This window comes from Salvelinus fontinalis, chromosome 28 (assembly GCF_029448725.1).
Source record: "Salvelinus fontinalis isolate EN_2023a chromosome 28, ASM2944872v1, whole genome shotgun sequence".
NCBI classification, from domain to species: domain Eukaryota; kingdom Metazoa; phylum Chordata; class Actinopteri; order Salmoniformes; family Salmonidae; genus Salvelinus; species Salvelinus fontinalis.
Window position 1 is genome coordinate 42147408 of NC_074692.1, and position 17091 is coordinate 42164498.

Genomic DNA, 17091 nt, shown 5'->3' on the forward strand with positions numbered 1-17091 from the left:
ATAATCGTTCGATACAGGTCATCATATGCCTAGCTTAGAATTCACTCACTTCTTCAATTTCCTTAAAAAATGTTTTTACTCTATCTTTCATTTGCTTTTGGCATTTTTTTGTTGTCTGTTCTTTGTATCTTCAGTTCTGCATGTTTCCATCAGACATATCAGACTTTATGTTACAGAATCCTGAAAAACATATTAATATTAAGGTTTCATAGTTGTCAGGATGGCCGAGTGGTCTAAGGCGCCAAACGTAAGGTGAGAAACCTTCCTGGTTATAAGGGTATTCTGGTCTCCGACTGGAGGCGAGGGTTCAAATCCCTCTTCTGACACATCTTTTGCCTAAAAAAGTAGCTTTTGGTCAACACCGAGAAATTCTCCAAATGGTGAAAGGAAAACGCATGAACAGTGATTAAGAGTTTATAGATGTCATAATCTGAGAACAGAAAACACATGAAACGGGAATAATGGTTCGATACAGGTCATCATATGCCTAGTTTAGAATTCAAAAAGTTACTCAATTCCTTTAAAAAAATGTTTTTTTCTATATCTTTCATTACCTTTATACATTTTTTTCTTTTCCGTTCTTTGTATCTTAAGATCTGCAATTTTCCGTCAGACATATCAGACTTTATGTTACAGAATCGTGGAAAAATATGAATTTTATGGCTTCATAGCTGTCAGGATGGCTGAGTGGTCTAAGGCGCCAGACTCAAGATGAGAAACCTTCCTGGATGTAAGGGTGTTCTGGTCTCTGACTGGAGGCGAGGGTTCAAATCCCTCTTCTGACAGCACTTGCCTAAAAAAGTATATTTTTGTCAACACCGAGAATTTCTCCAAAGGTTGAAAGGGAAACACATGAACAGTGATTAATAGTTTGATAGATGTCATAATTTGAGAACAGAAAACACATGAAACGTGAATAATCGTTCGATACAGGTCATCATATGCCTAGCTTAGAATTCACTCACTTCTTCAATTTCCTTAAAAAATGTTTTTACTCTATCTTTCATTTGCTTTTGGCATTTTTTTGTTGTCTGTTCTTTGTATCTTCAGTTCTGCATGTTTCCATCAGACATATCAGACTTTATGTTACAGAATCCTGAAAAACATATTAATATTAAGGTTTCATAGTTGTCAGGATGGCCGAGTGGTCTAAGGCGCCAAACGCAAGGTGAGAAACCTTCCTGGTTATAAGGGTATTCTGGTCTCCGACTGGAGGCGAGGGTTCAAATCCCACTTCTGACACATCTTTTTCCTAAAAAAGTAGCTTTTGGTCAACACCGAGAAATTCTCCAAATGGTGAAAGGAAAACGCATGAACAGTGATTAAGAGTTTATAGATGTCATAATCTGAGAACAGAAAACACATGAAACGGGAATAATGGTTCGATACAGGTCATCATATGCCTAGTTTAGAATTCAAAAAGTTACTCAATTCCTTTAAAAAAATGTTTTTTACTATATCTTTCATTACCTTTATACATTTTTTTCTTTTCCGTTCTTTGTATCTTAAGATCTGCAATTTTCCATCAGACATATCAGACTTTATGCTACAGAATCGTGAAAAAATATGAATTTTATGGCTTCATAGCTGTCAGGATGGCCGAGTGGTCTAAGGCGCCAGACTCAAGGTGAGAAACCTTCTTGGATGTAAGGGTATTCTGGTCTCTGACTGGAGGCGAGGGTTCAAATCCCTCTTCTGACAGCACTTGCCTAAAAAAGTATATTTTTGTCAACACCGAGAATTTCTCCAAAGGTTGAAAGGGAAACACATGTGATTAATAGTTTGATAGATGTCATAATTTGAGAAAAGAAAACACATGAAACGTGAATAATCGTTCGATACAGGTCATCATATGCCTAGCTTAGAATTCACTCACTTCTTCAATTTCCTTAAAAAAATGTTTTTACTCTATCTTTCATTTGCTTTTGGCATTTTTTTGTTGTCTGTTCTTTGTATCTTCAGTTCTGCATGTTTCCATCAGACATATCAGACTTTATGTTACAGAATCCTGAAAAACATATTAATATTAAGGTTTCATAGTTGTCAGGATGGCCGAGTGGTCTAATGCGCCAGACTCAAGGTGAGAAACCTTCCTGGTTATAAGGGTATTCTGGTCTCAGACTGGAGGCGAGGGTTCAAATCCCTCTTCTGACACATCTTTTGCCTAAAAAAGTAGCTTTTGGTCAACACCGAGAAATTCTCCAAATGGTGAAAGGAAAACTCATGAACAGTGATTAAGAGTTTATAGATGTCATAATCTGAGAACAGAAAACACATGAAACGGGAATAATGGTTCGATACAGGTCATCATATGCCTAGTTTAGAATTCAAAAAGTTACTCAATTCCTTTAAAAAAATGTTTTTTACTATATCTTTCATTACCTTTATACATTTTTTTCTTTTCCGTTCTTTGTATCATAAGATCTGCGATTTTCCATCAGACATATCAGACTTTATGTTACAGAATCGTGAAAAAATATGAATTTTATGGTTTCATAGCTGTCAGGATGGCCGAGTGGTCTAAGGCGACAGACTCAAGGTGAGAAACCTTCCTGGATGTAAGGGTATTCTGGTCTCTGACTGGAGGCGAGGGTTCAAATCCCTCTTCTGACAGCACTTGCCTAAAAAAGTATATTTTTGTCAACACCGAGAATTTCTCCAAAGGTTGAAAGGGAAACACATGAACAGTGATTAATAGTTTGATAGATGTCATAATTTGAGAACAGAAAACACATGAAACGTGAATAATCGTTCGATACAGGTCATCATATGCCTAGCTTAGAATTCACTCACTTCTTCAATTTCCTTAAAAAATGTTTTTACTCTATCTTTCATTTGCTTTTGGAATTTTTTTTTTGTCTGTTCTTTGTATCTTCAGTTCTGCATGTTTCCATCAGACATATCAGACTTTATGTTACAGAATCCTGAAAAACATATTAATATTAATGTTTCAAAGTTGTCAGGATGGCAGAGTGGTCTAAGGTGCAAGACTCAAGGTGAGATACCTTCCTGGTTATAAGGGTATTCTGGTCTACGACTGGAGGCGAGGGTTCAAATCCCTCTTCTGACACATCTTTTGCCTAAAAAAGTAGCTTTTGGTCAACACCGAGAAATTCTCCAAATGGTGAAAGGAAAACGCATGAACAGTGATTAAGAGTTTATAGATGTCATAATCTGAGAACAGAAAACACATGAAACGGGAATAATGGTTCGATACAGGTCATCATATGCCTAGTTTAGAATTCAAAAAGTTACTCAATTCCTTTAAAAAAATGTTTTTTACTATATCTTTCATTACCTTTATACATTTTTTTATTTTCCGTTCTTTGTATCATAAGATCTGCAATTTTCCATCAGACATATCAGACTTTATGTTACATAATCCTGAAATACATATTAATATTAAGGTTTCATAGTTGTCAGGATGGCCGAGTGGTCTAAGGCGCCAGACTCAATCTGAGAAGCCTTCCTGGTTATAAGGGTATTCTGGTCTCCGACTGGAGGCGAGGGTTCAAATCCCTCTTCTGACACAGCTTTTGCCTAAAAAAGTAGCTTTTGGTCAACACCGAGAAATTCTCCAAATGGTGAAAGGAAAACGCATGAACAGTGATTAAGAGTTTATAGATGTCATAATCTGAGTACAGAAAACACATGAAACGGGAATAATGGTTCGATACAGGTCATCATATGCCTAGTTTAGAATTCAAAAAGTTACTCAATTCCTTTAAAAAAATGTTTTTTACTATATCTTTCATTAACTTTAAAAAAAAAAATATTTTCCGTTCTTTGTATCTTAAGATCTGCAATTTTCCATCAGACATATCAGACTTTATGTTACAGAATCGTGAAAAAATATGAATTTTATGGCTTCATAGTTGTCAGGATGGCCGAGTGGTCTAAGGCGCCAGACTCAAGGTGAGAAACCTTCCTGGATGTAAGGGTATTCTGGTCTCTGACTGGAGGCGATGGTTCAAATCCCTTTTCTTACAGCACTTGCCTAAAAAAGTATCTTTTGGTCAACACCGAGAAATTCTCCAAATGGTGAAAGGAAAACGCATGAACAGTGATTAAGAGTTTATAGATGTCATAATTTGAGAACAGAAAACACATGAAACGGGAATAATGGTTCGATACAGGTCATCATATGCCTAGTTTAGAATTCCAAAAGTTACTCAATGCCTTTAAAAAAAAAAGAATTACTATATCTTTCATTACCTTTTAACATTTTTTTCTTTTCCGTTCTTTGTATCTTAAGATCTGCAATTTTCCATCAGACATATCAGACTTTATGTTACAGAATCCTGAAAAAATATGAATTTTATGGCTTCATAGTTGTCAGGATGGCCGAGTGGTCAAAGGCGCCAGACTCAAGGTGAGAAACATTCCTGGACGTAAGGGTATTCTGGTCTCTGACTGGAGGCGATGGTTCAAATCTCTCTTCTGACATCACTTGCCTAAAAAAGTATCTTCTTGTCAACACCGAGAATTTCTCCAAAGGTTGAAAGGGAAACACATGAACAGTGATTAATAGTTTGATAGATGTCATAATTTGAGAACAGAAAACACATGAAACGTGAATAATCGTTCGATACAGGTCATCATATGCCTAGCTTAGAATTCACTCACTTCTTCAATTTCCTTAAAAAATGTTTTTACTCTATCTTTCATTTGCTTTTGGCATTTTTTTTTGTCTGTTCTTTGTATCTTCAGTTCTGCATGTTTCCATCAGACATATCAGACTTTATGTTACAGAATCCTGAAAAACATATTAATATTAATGTTTCAAAGTTGTCAGGATGGCCGAGTGATCTAAGGTGCCAGACTCAAGGTGAGAAACCTTCCTGGTTATAAGGGTATTCTGGTCTACGACTGGAGGCGCGGGTTCAAATCCCTCTTCTGACATATCTTTTGCCTAAAAAAGTAGCTTTTGGTCAACACCGAGAAATTCTCCAAATGGTGAAAGGAAAACGCATGAACAGTGATTAAGAGTTTATAGATGTCATAATCTGAGAACAGAAAACACATGAAACGGGAATAATGGTTCGATACAGGTCATCATATGCCTAGTTTAGAATTCAAAAAGTTACTCAATTCCTTTAAAAAAATGTTTTTTACTATATCTTTCATTACCTTTATACATTTTTTTCTTTTCCGTTCTTTGTATCTTAAGATCTGCAATTTTCCATCAGACATATCAGACTTTATGTTACAGAATCGTGAAAAAATATGAAATTTATGGCTTCATAGCTGTCAGGATGGCCGAGTGGTCTAAGGCGCCAGACTCAAGGTGAGAAACCTTCTTGGATGTAAGGGTATTCTGGGCTCTGACTGGAGGCGAGGGTTCAAATCCCTCTTCTGACAGCACTTGCCTAAAAAAGTTTATTTTTGTCAACACCGAGAATTTCTCCAAAGGTTGAAAGGGAAACACATGAACAGTGATTAATAGTTTGATAGATGTCATAATTTGAGAACAGAAAACACATGAAACGTGAATAATCGTTCGATACAGGTCATCATATGCCTAGCTTAGAATTCACTCACTTCTTCAATTTCCTTAAAAAATGTTTTTACTCTATCTTTCATTTGCTTTTGGCATTTTTTTTTGTCTGTTCTTTGTATCTTCAGTTCTGCATGTTTCCATCAGACATATCAGACTTTATGTTACAGAATCCTGAAAAACATATTAATATTAAGGTTTCATAGTTGTCAGGATGGCCGAGTGGTCTAAGGCGCCAGTCTCAAGGTGAGAAACCTTCCTGGTTATAAGGGTATTCTGGTCTCCGACTGGAGGCGAGGGTTCAAATCCCTCTTCTGACACAGCTTTTGCCTAAAAAAGTAGCTTTTGGTCAACACCGAGAAATTCTCCAAATGGTGAAAGGAAAACGCATGAACAGTGATTAAGAGTTTATAGATGTCATAATCTGAGAACAGAAAACACATGAAACGGGAATAATGGTTCGATACAGGTCATCATATGCCTAGTTTAGAATTCAAAAAGTTACTCAATTCCTTTAAAAAAATGTTTTTTACTATATCTTTCATTAACTTTAAAAAAAAAAATCTTTTCCGTTCTTTGTATCTTAAGATCTGCAATTTTCCATCAGACATATCAGACTTTCTGTTACAGAATCGTGAAAAAATATGAATTTTATGGCTTCATAGCTGTCAGGATGGCCGAGTGGTCTAAGGCGCCAGACTCAAGGTGAGAAACCTTCCTGGATGTAAGGGTATTCTGGTCTCTGACTGGAGGCGATGGTTCAAATCCCTTTTCTTACAGCACTTGCCTAAAAAAGTATCTTTTGGTCAACACCGAGAAATTCTCCAAATGGTGAAAGGAAAACGCATGAACAGTGATTAAGAGTTTATAGATGTCATAATTTGAGAACAGAAAACACATGAAACGGGAATAATGGTTCGATACAGGTCATCATATGCCTAGTTTAGAATTCCAAAAGTTACTCAATGCCTTTAAAAAAAAAAATTTACTATATCTTTCATTACCTTTTAACATTTTTTTCTTTTCCGTTCTTTGTATCTTAAGATCTGCAATTTTCCATCAGACATATCAGACTTTATGTTACAGAATCCTGAAAAAATATGAATTTTATGGCTTCATAGTTGTCAGGATGGCAGAGTGGTCAAAGGCGCCAGACTCAAGGTGAGAAACATTCCTGGACGTAAGGGTGTTCTGGTCTCTGACTGGAGGCGATGGTTCAAATCTCTCTTCTGACATCACTTGCCTAAAAAAGTATCTTCTTGTCAACACCGAGAATTTCTCCAAAGGTTGAAAGGGAAACACATGAACAGTGATTAATAGTTTGATAGATGTCATAATTTGAGAACAGAAAACACATGAAACGTGAATAATCGTTCGATACAGGTCATCATATGCCTAGCTTAGAATTCACTCACTTCTTCAATTTCCTTAAAAAATGTTTTTACTCTATCTTTCATTTGCTTTTGGCATTTTTTTTTGTCTGTTCTTTGTATCTTCAGTTCTGCATGTTTCCATCAGACATATCAGACTTTATGTTACAGAATCCTGAAAAACATATTAATATTAATGTTTCAAAGTTGTCAGGATGGCCGAGTGATCTAAGGTGCCAGACTCAAGGTGAGAAACCTTCCTGGTTATAAGGGTATTCTGGTCTACGACTGGAGGCGCGGGTTCAAATCCCTCTTCTGACATATCTTTTGCCTAAAAAAGTAGCTTTTGGTCAACACCGAGAAATTCTCCAAATGGTGAAAGGAAAACGCATGAACAGTGATTAAGAGTTTATAGATGTCATAATCTGAGAACAGAAAACACATGAAACGGGAATAATGGTTCGATACAGGTCATCATATGCCTAGTTTAGAATTCAAAAAGTTACTCAATTCCTTTAAAAAAATGTTTTTTACTATATCTTTCATTACCTTTATACATTTTTTTCTTTTCCGTTCTTTGTATCTTAAGATCTGCAATTTTCCATCAGACATATCAGACTTTATGTTACAGAATCGTGAAAAAATATGAAATTTATGGCTTCATAGCTGTCAGGATGGCCGAGTGGTCTAAGGCGCCAGACTCAAGGTGAGAAACCTTCTTGGATGTAAGGGTATTCTGGGCTCTGACTGGAGGCGAGGGTTCAAATCCCTCTTCTGACAGCACTTGCCTAAAAAAGTATATTTTTGTCAACACCGAGAATTTCTCCAAATGTTGAAAGGGAAACACATGAACAGTGATTAATAGTTTGATAGATGTCATAATTTGAGAACAGAAAACACATGAAACGTGAATAATCGTTCGATACAGGTCATCATATGCCTAGCTTAGAATTCACTCACTTCTTCAATTTCCTTAAAAAATGTTTTTACTCTATCTTTCATTTGCTTTTGGCATTTTTTTTTGTCTGTTCTTTGTATCTTCAGTTCTGCATGTTTCCATCAGACATATCAGACTTTATGTTACAGAATCCTGAAAAACATATTAATATTAAGGTTTCATAGTTGTCAGGATGGCCGAGTGGTCTAAGGCGCCAGTCTCAAGGTGAGAAACCTTCCTGGTTATAAGGGTATTCTGGTCTCCGACTGGAGGCGAGGGTTCAAATCCCTCTTCTGACACAGCTTTTGCCTAAAAAAGTAGCTTTTGGTCAACACCGAGAAATTCTCCAAATGGTGAAAGGAAAACGCATGAACAGTGATTAAGAGTTTATAGATGTCATAATCTGAGAACAGAAAACACATGAAACGGGAATAATGGTTCGATACAGGTCATCATATGCCTAGTTTAGAATTCAAAAAGTTACTCAATTCCTTTAAAAAAATGTTTTTTACTATATCTTTCATTAACTTTAAAAAAAAAAATCTTTTCCGTTCTTTGTATCTTAAGATCTGCAATTTTCCATCAGACATATCAGACTTTCTGTTACAGAATCGTGAAAAAATATGAATTTTATGGCTTCATAGTTGTCAGGATGGCCGAGTGGTCTAAGGCGCCAGACTCAAGGTGAGAAACCTTCCTGGATGTAAGGGTATTCTGGTCTCTGACTGGAGGCGATGGTTCAAATCCCTTTTCTTACAGCACTTGCCTAAAAAAGTATCTTTTGGTCAACACCGAGAAATTCTCCAAATGGTGAAAGGAAAACGCATGAACAGTGATTAAGAGTTTATAGATGTCATAATTTGAGAACAGAAAACACATGAAACGGGAATAATGGTTCGATACAGGTCATCATATGCCTAGTTTAGAATTCCAAAAGTTACTCAATGCCTTTAAAAAAAAAAATTTACTATATCTTTCATTACCTTTTAACATTTTTTTCTTTTCCGTTCTTTGTATCTTAAGATCTGCAATTTTCCATCAGACATATCAGACTTTATGTTACAGAATCCTGAAAAAATATGAATTTTATGGCTTCATAGTTGTCAGGATGGCAGAGTGGTCAAAGGCGCCAGACTCAAGGTGAGAAACATTCCTGGACGTAAGGGTATTCTGGTCTCTGACTGGAGGCGATGGTTCAAATCTCTCTTCTGACATCACTTGCCTAAAAAAGTATCTTCTTGTCAACACCGAGAATTTCTCCAAAGGTTGAAAGGGAAACACATGAACAGTGATTAATAGTTTGATAGATGTCATAATTTGAGAACAGAAAACACATGAAACGTGAATAATCGTTCGATACAGGTCATCATATGCCTAGCTTAGAATTCACTCACTTCTTCAATTTCCTTAAAAAATGTTTTTACTCTATCTTTCATTTGCTTTTGGCATTTTTTTGTTGTCTGTTCTTTGTATCTTCAGTTCTGCATGTTTCCATCAGACATATCAGACTTTATGTTACATAATCCTGAAAAACATATTAATATTAAGGTTTCATAGTTGTCAGAATGGCAGAGTGGTCCAAGGCACCAGACTCAAGGTGAGAAACCTTCCTGGTTATAAGGGTATTCTGGTCTCCGACTGGAGGCGAGGGTTCAAATCCCTCTTCTGACACAGCTTTTGCCTAAAAAAGTAGCTTTTGGTCAACACCGAGAAATTCTCCAAATGGTGAAAGGAAAACGCATGAACAGTGATTAAGAGTTTATAGATGTCATAATCTGAGAACAGAAAACACATGAAACGGGAATAATGGTTCGATACAGGTCATCATATGCCTAGTTTAGAATTCAAAAAGTTACTCAATTCCTTTAAAAAAATGTTTTTTACTATATCTTTCATTAACTTTAAAAAAAAAAATCTTTTCCGTTCTTTGTATCTTAAGATCTGCAATTTTCCATCAGACATATCAGACTTTCTGTTACAGAATCGTGAAAAAATATGAATTTTATGGCTTCATAGTTGTCAGGATGGCCGAGTGGTCTAAGGCGCCAGACTCAAGGTGAGAAACCTTCCTGGATGTAAGGGTATTCTGGTCTCTGACTGGAGGCGATGGTTCAAATCCCTTTTCTTACAGCACTTGCCTAAAAAAGTATCTTTTGGTCAACACCGAGAAATTCTCCAAATGGTGAAAGGAAAACGCATGAACAGTGATTAAGAGTTTATAGATGTCATAATTTGAGAACAGAAAACACATGAAACGGGAATAATGGTTCGATACAGGTCATCATATGCCTAGTTTAGAATTCCAAAAGTTACTCAATGCCTTTAAAAAAAAAAAATTACTATATCTTTCATTACCTTTTAACATTTTTTTCTTTTCCGTTCTTTGTATCTTAAGATCTGCAATTTTCCATCAGACATATCAGACTTTATGTTACAGAATCCTGAAAAAATATGAATTTTATGGCTTCATAGTTGTCAGGATGGCAGAGTGGTCAAAGGCGCCAGACTCAAGGTGAGAAACATTCCTGGACGTAAGGGTATTCTGGTCTCTGACTGGAGGCGATGGTTCAAATCTCTCTTCTGACATCACTTGCCTAAAAAAGTATCTTCTTGTCAACACCGAGAATTTCTCCAAAGGTTGAAAGGGAAACACATGAACAGTGATTAATAGTTTGATAGATGTCATAATTTGAGAACAGAAAACACATGAAACGTGAATAATCGTTCGATACAGGTCATCATATGCCTAGCTTAGAATTCACTCACTTCTTCAATTTCCTTAAAAAATGTTTTTACTCTATCTTTCATTTGCTTTTGGCATTTTTTTGTTGTCTGTTCTTTGTATCTTCAGTTCTGCATGTTTCCATCAGACATATCAGACTTTATGTTACATAATCCTGAAAAACATATTAATATTAAGGTTTCATAGTTGTCAGGATGGCAGAGTGGTCCAAGGCACCAGACTCAAGGTGAGAAACCTTCCTGGTTATAAGGGTATTCTGGTCTCCGACTGGAGGCGAGGGTTCAAATCCCTCTTCTGACACAGCTTTTGCCTAAAAAAGTAGCTTTTGGTCAACACCGAGAAATTCTCCAAATGGTGAAAGGAAAACGCATGAACAGTGATTAAGAGTTTATAGATGTCATAATCTGAGAACAGAAAACACATGAAACGGGAATAATGGTTCGATACAGGTCATCATATGCCTAGTTTAGAATTCAAAAAGTTACTCAATTCCTTTGAAAAAAAAAATTACTAAATCTTTCATTACCTTTTAACATTTTTTTCTTTTCCGTTCTTTGTATCTTAAGATCTGCAATTTTCCATCAGACATATCAGACTTTATGTTACAGAATCGTGAAAAAATATGAATTTTATGGCTTCATAGCTGTCAGGATGGCCGAGTGGTCTAAGGCGCCAGACTCAAGTTGAGAAACCTTCCTGTTTATAAGGGTATTCTGGTCTCCGACTGGATGCGAGGGTTCAAATCCCTCTTCTGACACAGCTTTTGCCTAAAAAAGTAGCTTTTGGTCAACACCGAGAAATTCTCCAAATGGTGAAAGGAAAACGCATGAACAGTGATTAAGAGTTTATAGATGTCATAATCTGAGAACAGAAAACACATGAAACGGGAATAATGGTTCGATACAGGTCATCATATGCCTAGTTTAGAATTCAAAAAGTTACTCAATTCCTTTAAAAAAATGTTTTTTACTATATCTTTCATTACCTTTTAAAAAAAAAATCTTTTCCGTTCTTTGTATCTTAAGATCTGCAATTTTCCATCAGACATATCAGACTTTATGTTACAGAATCGTGAAAAAATATGAATTTTATGGCTTCATAGTTGTCAGGATGGCCGAGTGGTCTAAGGCGCCAGACTCAAGGTGAGAAACCGTCCTGGATGTAAGGGTATTCTGGTCTCTGACTGGAGGCGAGGTTTCAAATCCCTCTTCTGACAGAACTTGCCTAAAAAAGTATATTTTTGTCAACACCGAGAATTTCTCCAAAGGTTGAAAGGGAAACACATGAACAAGTGATTAATAGTTTGATAGATGTCATAATTTGAGAACAGAAAACACATGAAACGTGAATAATCGTTCGATACAGGTCATCATATGCCTAGCTTAGAATTCACTCACTTCTTCAATTTCCTTAAAAAATGTTTTTACTCTATCTTTCATTTGCTTTTGGCATTTTTTTGTTGTCTGTTCTTTGTATCTTCAGTTCTGCATGTTTCCATCAGACATATCAGACTTTATGTACCAGAATCCTGAAAAACATATTAATATTAAGGTTTCATAGTTTTCAGGATGGCCGAGTGGTCTAAGGCGCCAGACTCAAGGTGAGAAAACTTCCTGGTTATAAGGGTGTTCTGGTCTCCGACTGGAGGCGAGGGTTCAAATCCCTCTTCTGACACAGCTTTTGCCTAAAAAAGTAGCTTTTGGTCAACACCGAGAAATTCTCCAAATGGTGAAAGGAAAACGCATGAACAGTGATTAAGAGTTTATAGATGTCATAATTTGAGAACAGAAAACACATGAAACGGGAATAATGGTTCGATACAGGTCATCATATGCCTAGTTTAGAATTCAAAAAGTTACTCAATGCCTTTAAAAAAAAAAATGTACTATATCTTTCATTACCTTTTAACATTTTTTTCTTTTCCGTTCTTTGTATCTTAAGATCAGCAATTTTCCATCAGACATATCAGACTTTATGTTACATAATCCTGAAAAACATATTAATATTAAGGTTTCATAGTTGTCAGGATGGCAGAGTGGTCCAAGGCGCCAGACTCAAGGTGAGAAACCTTCCTGGTTATAAGGGTATTCTGGTCTCCGACTGGAGGCGAGGGTTCAAATCCCTCTTCTGACACAAATCTTGCCTAAAAAAGTAGCTTTTGGTCAACACCGAGAAATTCTCCAAATGGTGAAAGGAAAACGCATGAACAGTGATTAAGAGTTTATAGATGTCATAATCTGAGAACAGAAAACACATGAAACTGGAATAATGGTTCGATACAGGTCATCATATGCCTAGTTTAGAATTCAAAAAGTTACTCAATTCCTTTAAAAAAATGTTTTTCACTATATCTTTCATTACCTTTATACATTTGTTTCTTTTCCGTTCTTTGTATCTTAAGATCTGCAATTTTCCATCAGACATATCAGACTTTATGTTACAGAATCGTGAAAAAATATGAATTTTATGGCTTCATAGTTGTCAGGATGGCCGAGTTGTCTAAGGCTCCAGACTCAAGGTGAGAAACCTTCCTGGATGTAAGGGTATTCTGGTCTCTGACTGGAGGCGATGGTTCAAATCCCTCTTCTTACAGCACTTGCCTAAAAAAGTATCTTTTTGCCAACACCGAGAATTTCTCCAAAGGTTGAAAGGGAAACACATGAACAGTGATTAATAGTTTGATAGATGTCATAATTTGAGAACAGAAAACACATGAAACGTGAATAATCATTCGATACAGGTCATCATATGCCTAGCTTAGAATTCACTCACTTCATCAATTTCCTTAAAAAATGTTTTTACTCTATCTTTCATTTGCTTTTGGCATTTTTTTGTTGTCTGTTCTTTGTATCTTCAGTTCTGCATGTTTCCATCAGACATATCAGACTTTATGTTACAGAATCCTGAAAAACATATTAATATTATCGTTTCATAGTTGTCAGGATGGCTGAGTGGTCTAAGGCGCCAGACTCAAGGTGAGAAACCTTCCTGGTTATAAGGGTATTCTGGTCTCTGACTGGAGGCGAGGGTTCAAATCCCTCTTCTGAAACAGCTTTTGCCTAAAAAAGTAGCTTTTGGTCAACACAGAGAAATTCTCCAAATGGTGAAAGGAAAACGCATGAACAGTGATTAAGAGTTTATAGATGTCATAATCTGAGAACAGAAAACACATGAAACGGGAATAATGGTTCGATACAGGTCATCATATGCCTAGTTTAGAATTCAAAAAGTTACTCAATTCCTTTAAAAAAATGTTTTTTACTATATCTTTCATTAACTTTAAAAAAATATATATTTTCCGTTCTTTGTATCTTAAGATCTGCAATTTTCCATCAGACATATCAGACTTTATGTTACAGAATCGTGAAAAAATATGAATTTTATGGCTTCATAGTTGTCAGGATGGCCGAGTGGTCTAAGGCGCCAGACTCAAGGTGAGAAACCTTCCTGGATGTAAGGGTATTCTGGTCTCTGACTGGAGGCGATGGTTCAAATCCCTTTTCTTACAGCACTTGCCTAAAAAAGTATCTTTTGGTCAACACCGAGAAATTCTCCAAATGGTGAAAGGAAAACGCATGAACAGTGATTAAGAGTTTATAGATGTCATAATTTGAGAACAGAAAACACATGAAACGGGAATAATGGTTCGATACAGGTCATCATATGCCTAGTTTAGAATTCCAAAAGTTACTCAATGCCTTTAAAAAAAAAAAATTACTATATCTTTCATTACCTTTTAACATTTTTTTCTTTTCCGTTCTTTGTATCTTAAGATCTGCAATTTTCCATCAGACATATCAGACTTTATGTTACAGAATCCTGAAAAAATATGAATTTTATGGCTTCATAGTTGTCAGGATGGCCGAGTGGTCAAAGGCGTCTGACTCAAGGTGAGAAACATTCCTGGACGTAAGGGTATTCTGGTCTCTGGCTGGAGGCGATGGTTCAAATCTCTCTTCTGACATCACTTGCCTAAAAAAGTATCTTCTTGTCAACACCGAGAATTTCTCCAAAGGTTGAAAGGGAAACACATGAACAGTGATTAATAGTTTGATAGATGTCATAATTTGAGAACAGAAAACACATGAAACGTGAATAATCGTTCGATACAGGTCATCATATGCCTAGCTTAGAATTCACTCACTTCTTCAATTTCCTTAAAAAATGTTTTTACTCTATCTTTCATTTGCTTTTGGCATTTTTTTTTGTCTGTTCTTTGTATCTTCAGTTCTGCATGTTTCCATCAGACATATCAGACTTTATGTTACAGAATCCTGAAAAACATATTAATATTAATGTTTCAAAGTTGTCAGGATGGCCGAGTGATCTAAGGTGCCAGACTCAAGGTGAGAAACCTTCCTGGTTATAAGGGTATTCTGGTCTACGACTGGAGGCGCGGGTTCAAATCCCTCTTCTGACATATCTTTTGCCTAAAAAAGTAGCTTTTGGTCAACACCGAGAAATTCTCCAAATGGTGAAAGGAAAACGCATGAACAGTGATTAAGAGTTTATAGATGTCATAATCTGAGAACAGAAAACACATGAAACGGGAATAATGGTTCGATACAGGTCATCATATGCCTAGTTTAGAATTCAAAAAGTTACTCAATTCCTTTAAAAAAATGTTTTTTACTATATCTTTCCTTACCTTTATACATTTTTTTCTTTTCCGTTCTTTGTATCTTAAGATCTGCAATTTTCCATCAGACATATCAGACTTTATGTTACACAATCGTGAAAAAATATGAAATTTATGGCTTCATAGCTGTCAGGATGGCCGAGTGGTCTAAGGCGCCAGACTCAAGGTGAGAAACCTTCTTGGATGTAAGGGTATTCTGGTCTCTGACTGGAGGTGAGGGTTCAAATCCCTCTTCTGACAGCACTTGCTTAAAAAAGTATATTTTTGTCAACACCGAGAATTTCTCCAAAGGTTGAAAGGGAAACACATGAACAGTGATTAATAGTTTGATAGATGTCATAATTTGAGAACAGAAAACACATGAAACGTGAATAATCGTTCGATACAGGTCATCATATGCCTAGCTTAGAATTCACTCACTTCTTCAATTTCCTTAAAAAATGTTTTTACTCTATCTTTCATTTGCTTTTGGAATTTTTTTTTGTCTGTTCTTTGTATCTTCAGTTCTGCATGTTTCCATCAGACATATCAGACTTTATGTTACAGAATCCTGAAAAACATATTAATATTAAGGTTTCATAGTTGTCAGGATGGCCGAGTGGTCTAAGGCGCCAGTCTCAAGGTGAGAAACCTTCCTGGTTATAAGGGTATTCTGGTCTCCGACTGGAGGCGAGGGTTCAAATCCCTCTTCTGACACAGCTTTTGCCTAAAAAAGAAGCTTTTGGTCAACACCGAGAAATTCTCCAAATGGTGAAAGGAAAACGCATGAACAGTGATTAAGAGTTTATAGATGTCATAATCTGAGAACAGAAAACACATGAAACGGGAATAATGGTTCGATACAGGTCATCATATGCCTAGTTTAGAATTCAAAAAGTTACTCAATTCCTTTAAAAAAATGTTTTTTACTATATCTTTCATTACCTTTATACATTTTTTTCTTTTCCGTTCTTTGTATCTTAAGATCTGCAATTTTCCGTCAGACATATCAGACTTTATGTTACAGAATCGTGGAAAAATATGAATTTTATGGCTTCATAGCAGTCAGGATGGCCGAGTGGTCTAAGGCGCCAGACTCAAGGTGAGAAACCTTCCTGGATGTAAGGGTATTCTGGTCTCTGACTGGAGGCGAGGGTTCAAATCCCTCTTCTGACAGCACTTGTCTAAAAAAGTATATTTTTGTCAACACCGAGAATTTCTCCAAAGGTTGAAAGGGAAACACATGAACAGTGATTAATAGTTTGATAGATGTCATAATTTGAGAACAGAAAACACATGAAACGTGAATAATCGTTCGATACAGGTCATCATATGCCTAGCTTAGAATTCACTCACTTCTTCAATTTCCTTAAAAAATGTTTTTACTCTATCTTTCATTTGCTTTTGGCATTTTTTTGTTGTCTGTTCTTTGTATCTTCAGTTCTGCATGTTTCCATTAGACATATCAGACTTTATGTTACAGAATCCTGAAAAACATATTAATATTAAGGTTTCATAGTTGTCAGGATGGCCGAGTGGTCTAAGGCGCCAGACTCAAGGTGAGAAACCTTCCTGGTTATAAGGGTATTCTGGTCTCCGACTGGAGGCGAGGGTTGAAATCCCTCTTCTGACAGATCTTTTGCCTAAAAAAGTAGCTTTTGGTCAACACCGAGAAATTCTCCAAATGGTGAAAGGAAAACGCATGAACAGTGATTAAGAGTTTACAGATGTCATAATCTGAGAACAGAAAACACATGAAACGGGAATAATGGTTCGATACAGGTCATCATATGCCTAGTTTAGAATTCAAAAAGTTACTAAATTCCTTTAAAAAAATGTTTTTTACTATATCTTTCATTACCTTTATACATTTTTTTCTTTTCCGTTCTTTGTATCATAAGATCTGCAATTTTCCATCAGACATAT

The 17091-nt window shown here is 36.1% G+C and overlaps 19 non-coding genes across 19 annotated transcripts; all 19 read left to right on the forward strand.

Moving 5' to 3' along the window:
• The first annotated feature begins 214 nt into the window (after positions 1-214).
• On the forward strand, positions 215-326 carry trnal-uaa (transfer RNA leucine (anticodon UAA)). The gene is made up of 2 exons: positions 215-252; positions 281-326. It is a non-coding gene; the product is annotated as a tRNA-Leu (tRNA).
• Positions 327-673: 347 nt separating this feature from the next.
• On the forward strand, positions 674-785 carry trnal-caa (transfer RNA leucine (anticodon CAA)). Its single transcript has 2 exons — positions 674-711; positions 740-785. It is a non-coding gene; the product is annotated as a tRNA-Leu (tRNA).
• Positions 786-1589: 804 nt separating this feature from the next.
• trnal-caa (transfer RNA leucine (anticodon CAA)) lies at positions 1590-1701 on the forward strand. The gene is made up of 2 exons: positions 1590-1627; positions 1656-1701. It is a non-coding gene; the product is annotated as a tRNA-Leu (tRNA).
• Positions 1702-2501: 800 nt separating this feature from the next.
• On the forward strand, positions 2502-2613 carry trnal-caa (transfer RNA leucine (anticodon CAA)). The gene is made up of 2 exons: positions 2502-2539; positions 2568-2613. It is a non-coding gene; the product is annotated as a tRNA-Leu (tRNA).
• An 805-nt stretch (positions 2614-3418) lies between these two features.
• Positions 3419-3530, forward strand: trnal-caa (transfer RNA leucine (anticodon CAA)). The gene is made up of 2 exons: positions 3419-3456; positions 3485-3530. It is a non-coding gene; the product is annotated as a tRNA-Leu (tRNA).
• A 1719-nt stretch (positions 3531-5249) lies between these two features.
• trnal-caa (transfer RNA leucine (anticodon CAA)) lies at positions 5250-5361 on the forward strand. The gene is made up of 2 exons: positions 5250-5287; positions 5316-5361. It is a non-coding gene; the product is annotated as a tRNA-Leu (tRNA).
• A 344-nt stretch (positions 5362-5705) lies between these two features.
• Positions 5706-5817, forward strand: trnal-caa (transfer RNA leucine (anticodon CAA)). Its single transcript has 2 exons — positions 5706-5743; positions 5772-5817. It is a non-coding gene; the product is annotated as a tRNA-Leu (tRNA).
• A 1718-nt stretch (positions 5818-7535) lies between these two features.
• On the forward strand, positions 7536-7647 carry trnal-caa (transfer RNA leucine (anticodon CAA)). Its single transcript has 2 exons — positions 7536-7573; positions 7602-7647. It is a non-coding gene; the product is annotated as a tRNA-Leu (tRNA).
• Positions 7648-7991: 344 nt separating this feature from the next.
• Positions 7992-8103, forward strand: trnal-caa (transfer RNA leucine (anticodon CAA)). Its single transcript has 2 exons — positions 7992-8029; positions 8058-8103. It is a non-coding gene; the product is annotated as a tRNA-Leu (tRNA).
• A 1260-nt stretch (positions 8104-9363) lies between these two features.
• trnal-caa (transfer RNA leucine (anticodon CAA)) lies at positions 9364-9475 on the forward strand. Its single transcript has 2 exons — positions 9364-9401; positions 9430-9475. It is a non-coding gene; the product is annotated as a tRNA-Leu (tRNA).
• Positions 9476-10735: 1260 nt separating this feature from the next.
• Positions 10736-10847, forward strand: trnal-caa (transfer RNA leucine (anticodon CAA)). The gene is made up of 2 exons: positions 10736-10773; positions 10802-10847. It is a non-coding gene; the product is annotated as a tRNA-Leu (tRNA).
• A 345-nt stretch (positions 10848-11192) lies between these two features.
• trnal-caa (transfer RNA leucine (anticodon CAA)) lies at positions 11193-11304 on the forward strand. Its single transcript has 2 exons — positions 11193-11230; positions 11259-11304. It is a non-coding gene; the product is annotated as a tRNA-Leu (tRNA).
• Positions 11305-11651: 347 nt separating this feature from the next.
• On the forward strand, positions 11652-11763 carry trnal-caa (transfer RNA leucine (anticodon CAA)). The gene is made up of 2 exons: positions 11652-11689; positions 11718-11763. It is a non-coding gene; the product is annotated as a tRNA-Leu (tRNA).
• Positions 11764-12109: 346 nt separating this feature from the next.
• On the forward strand, positions 12110-12221 carry trnal-caa (transfer RNA leucine (anticodon CAA)). The gene is made up of 2 exons: positions 12110-12147; positions 12176-12221. It is a non-coding gene; the product is annotated as a tRNA-Leu (tRNA).
• Positions 12222-12568: 347 nt separating this feature from the next.
• On the forward strand, positions 12569-12680 carry trnal-caa (transfer RNA leucine (anticodon CAA)). The gene is made up of 2 exons: positions 12569-12606; positions 12635-12680. It is a non-coding gene; the product is annotated as a tRNA-Leu (tRNA).
• Positions 12681-15314: 2634 nt separating this feature from the next.
• Positions 15315-15426, forward strand: trnal-caa (transfer RNA leucine (anticodon CAA)). Its single transcript has 2 exons — positions 15315-15352; positions 15381-15426. It is a non-coding gene; the product is annotated as a tRNA-Leu (tRNA).
• A 344-nt stretch (positions 15427-15770) lies between these two features.
• Positions 15771-15882, forward strand: trnal-caa (transfer RNA leucine (anticodon CAA)). The gene is made up of 2 exons: positions 15771-15808; positions 15837-15882. It is a non-coding gene; the product is annotated as a tRNA-Leu (tRNA).
• Positions 15883-16229: 347 nt separating this feature from the next.
• Positions 16230-16341, forward strand: trnal-caa (transfer RNA leucine (anticodon CAA)). Its single transcript has 2 exons — positions 16230-16267; positions 16296-16341. It is a non-coding gene; the product is annotated as a tRNA-Leu (tRNA).
• A 345-nt stretch (positions 16342-16686) lies between these two features.
• Positions 16687-16798, forward strand: trnal-caa (transfer RNA leucine (anticodon CAA)). The gene is made up of 2 exons: positions 16687-16724; positions 16753-16798. It is a non-coding gene; the product is annotated as a tRNA-Leu (tRNA).
• The last annotated feature ends 293 nt before the right edge of the window (positions 16799-17091 follow it).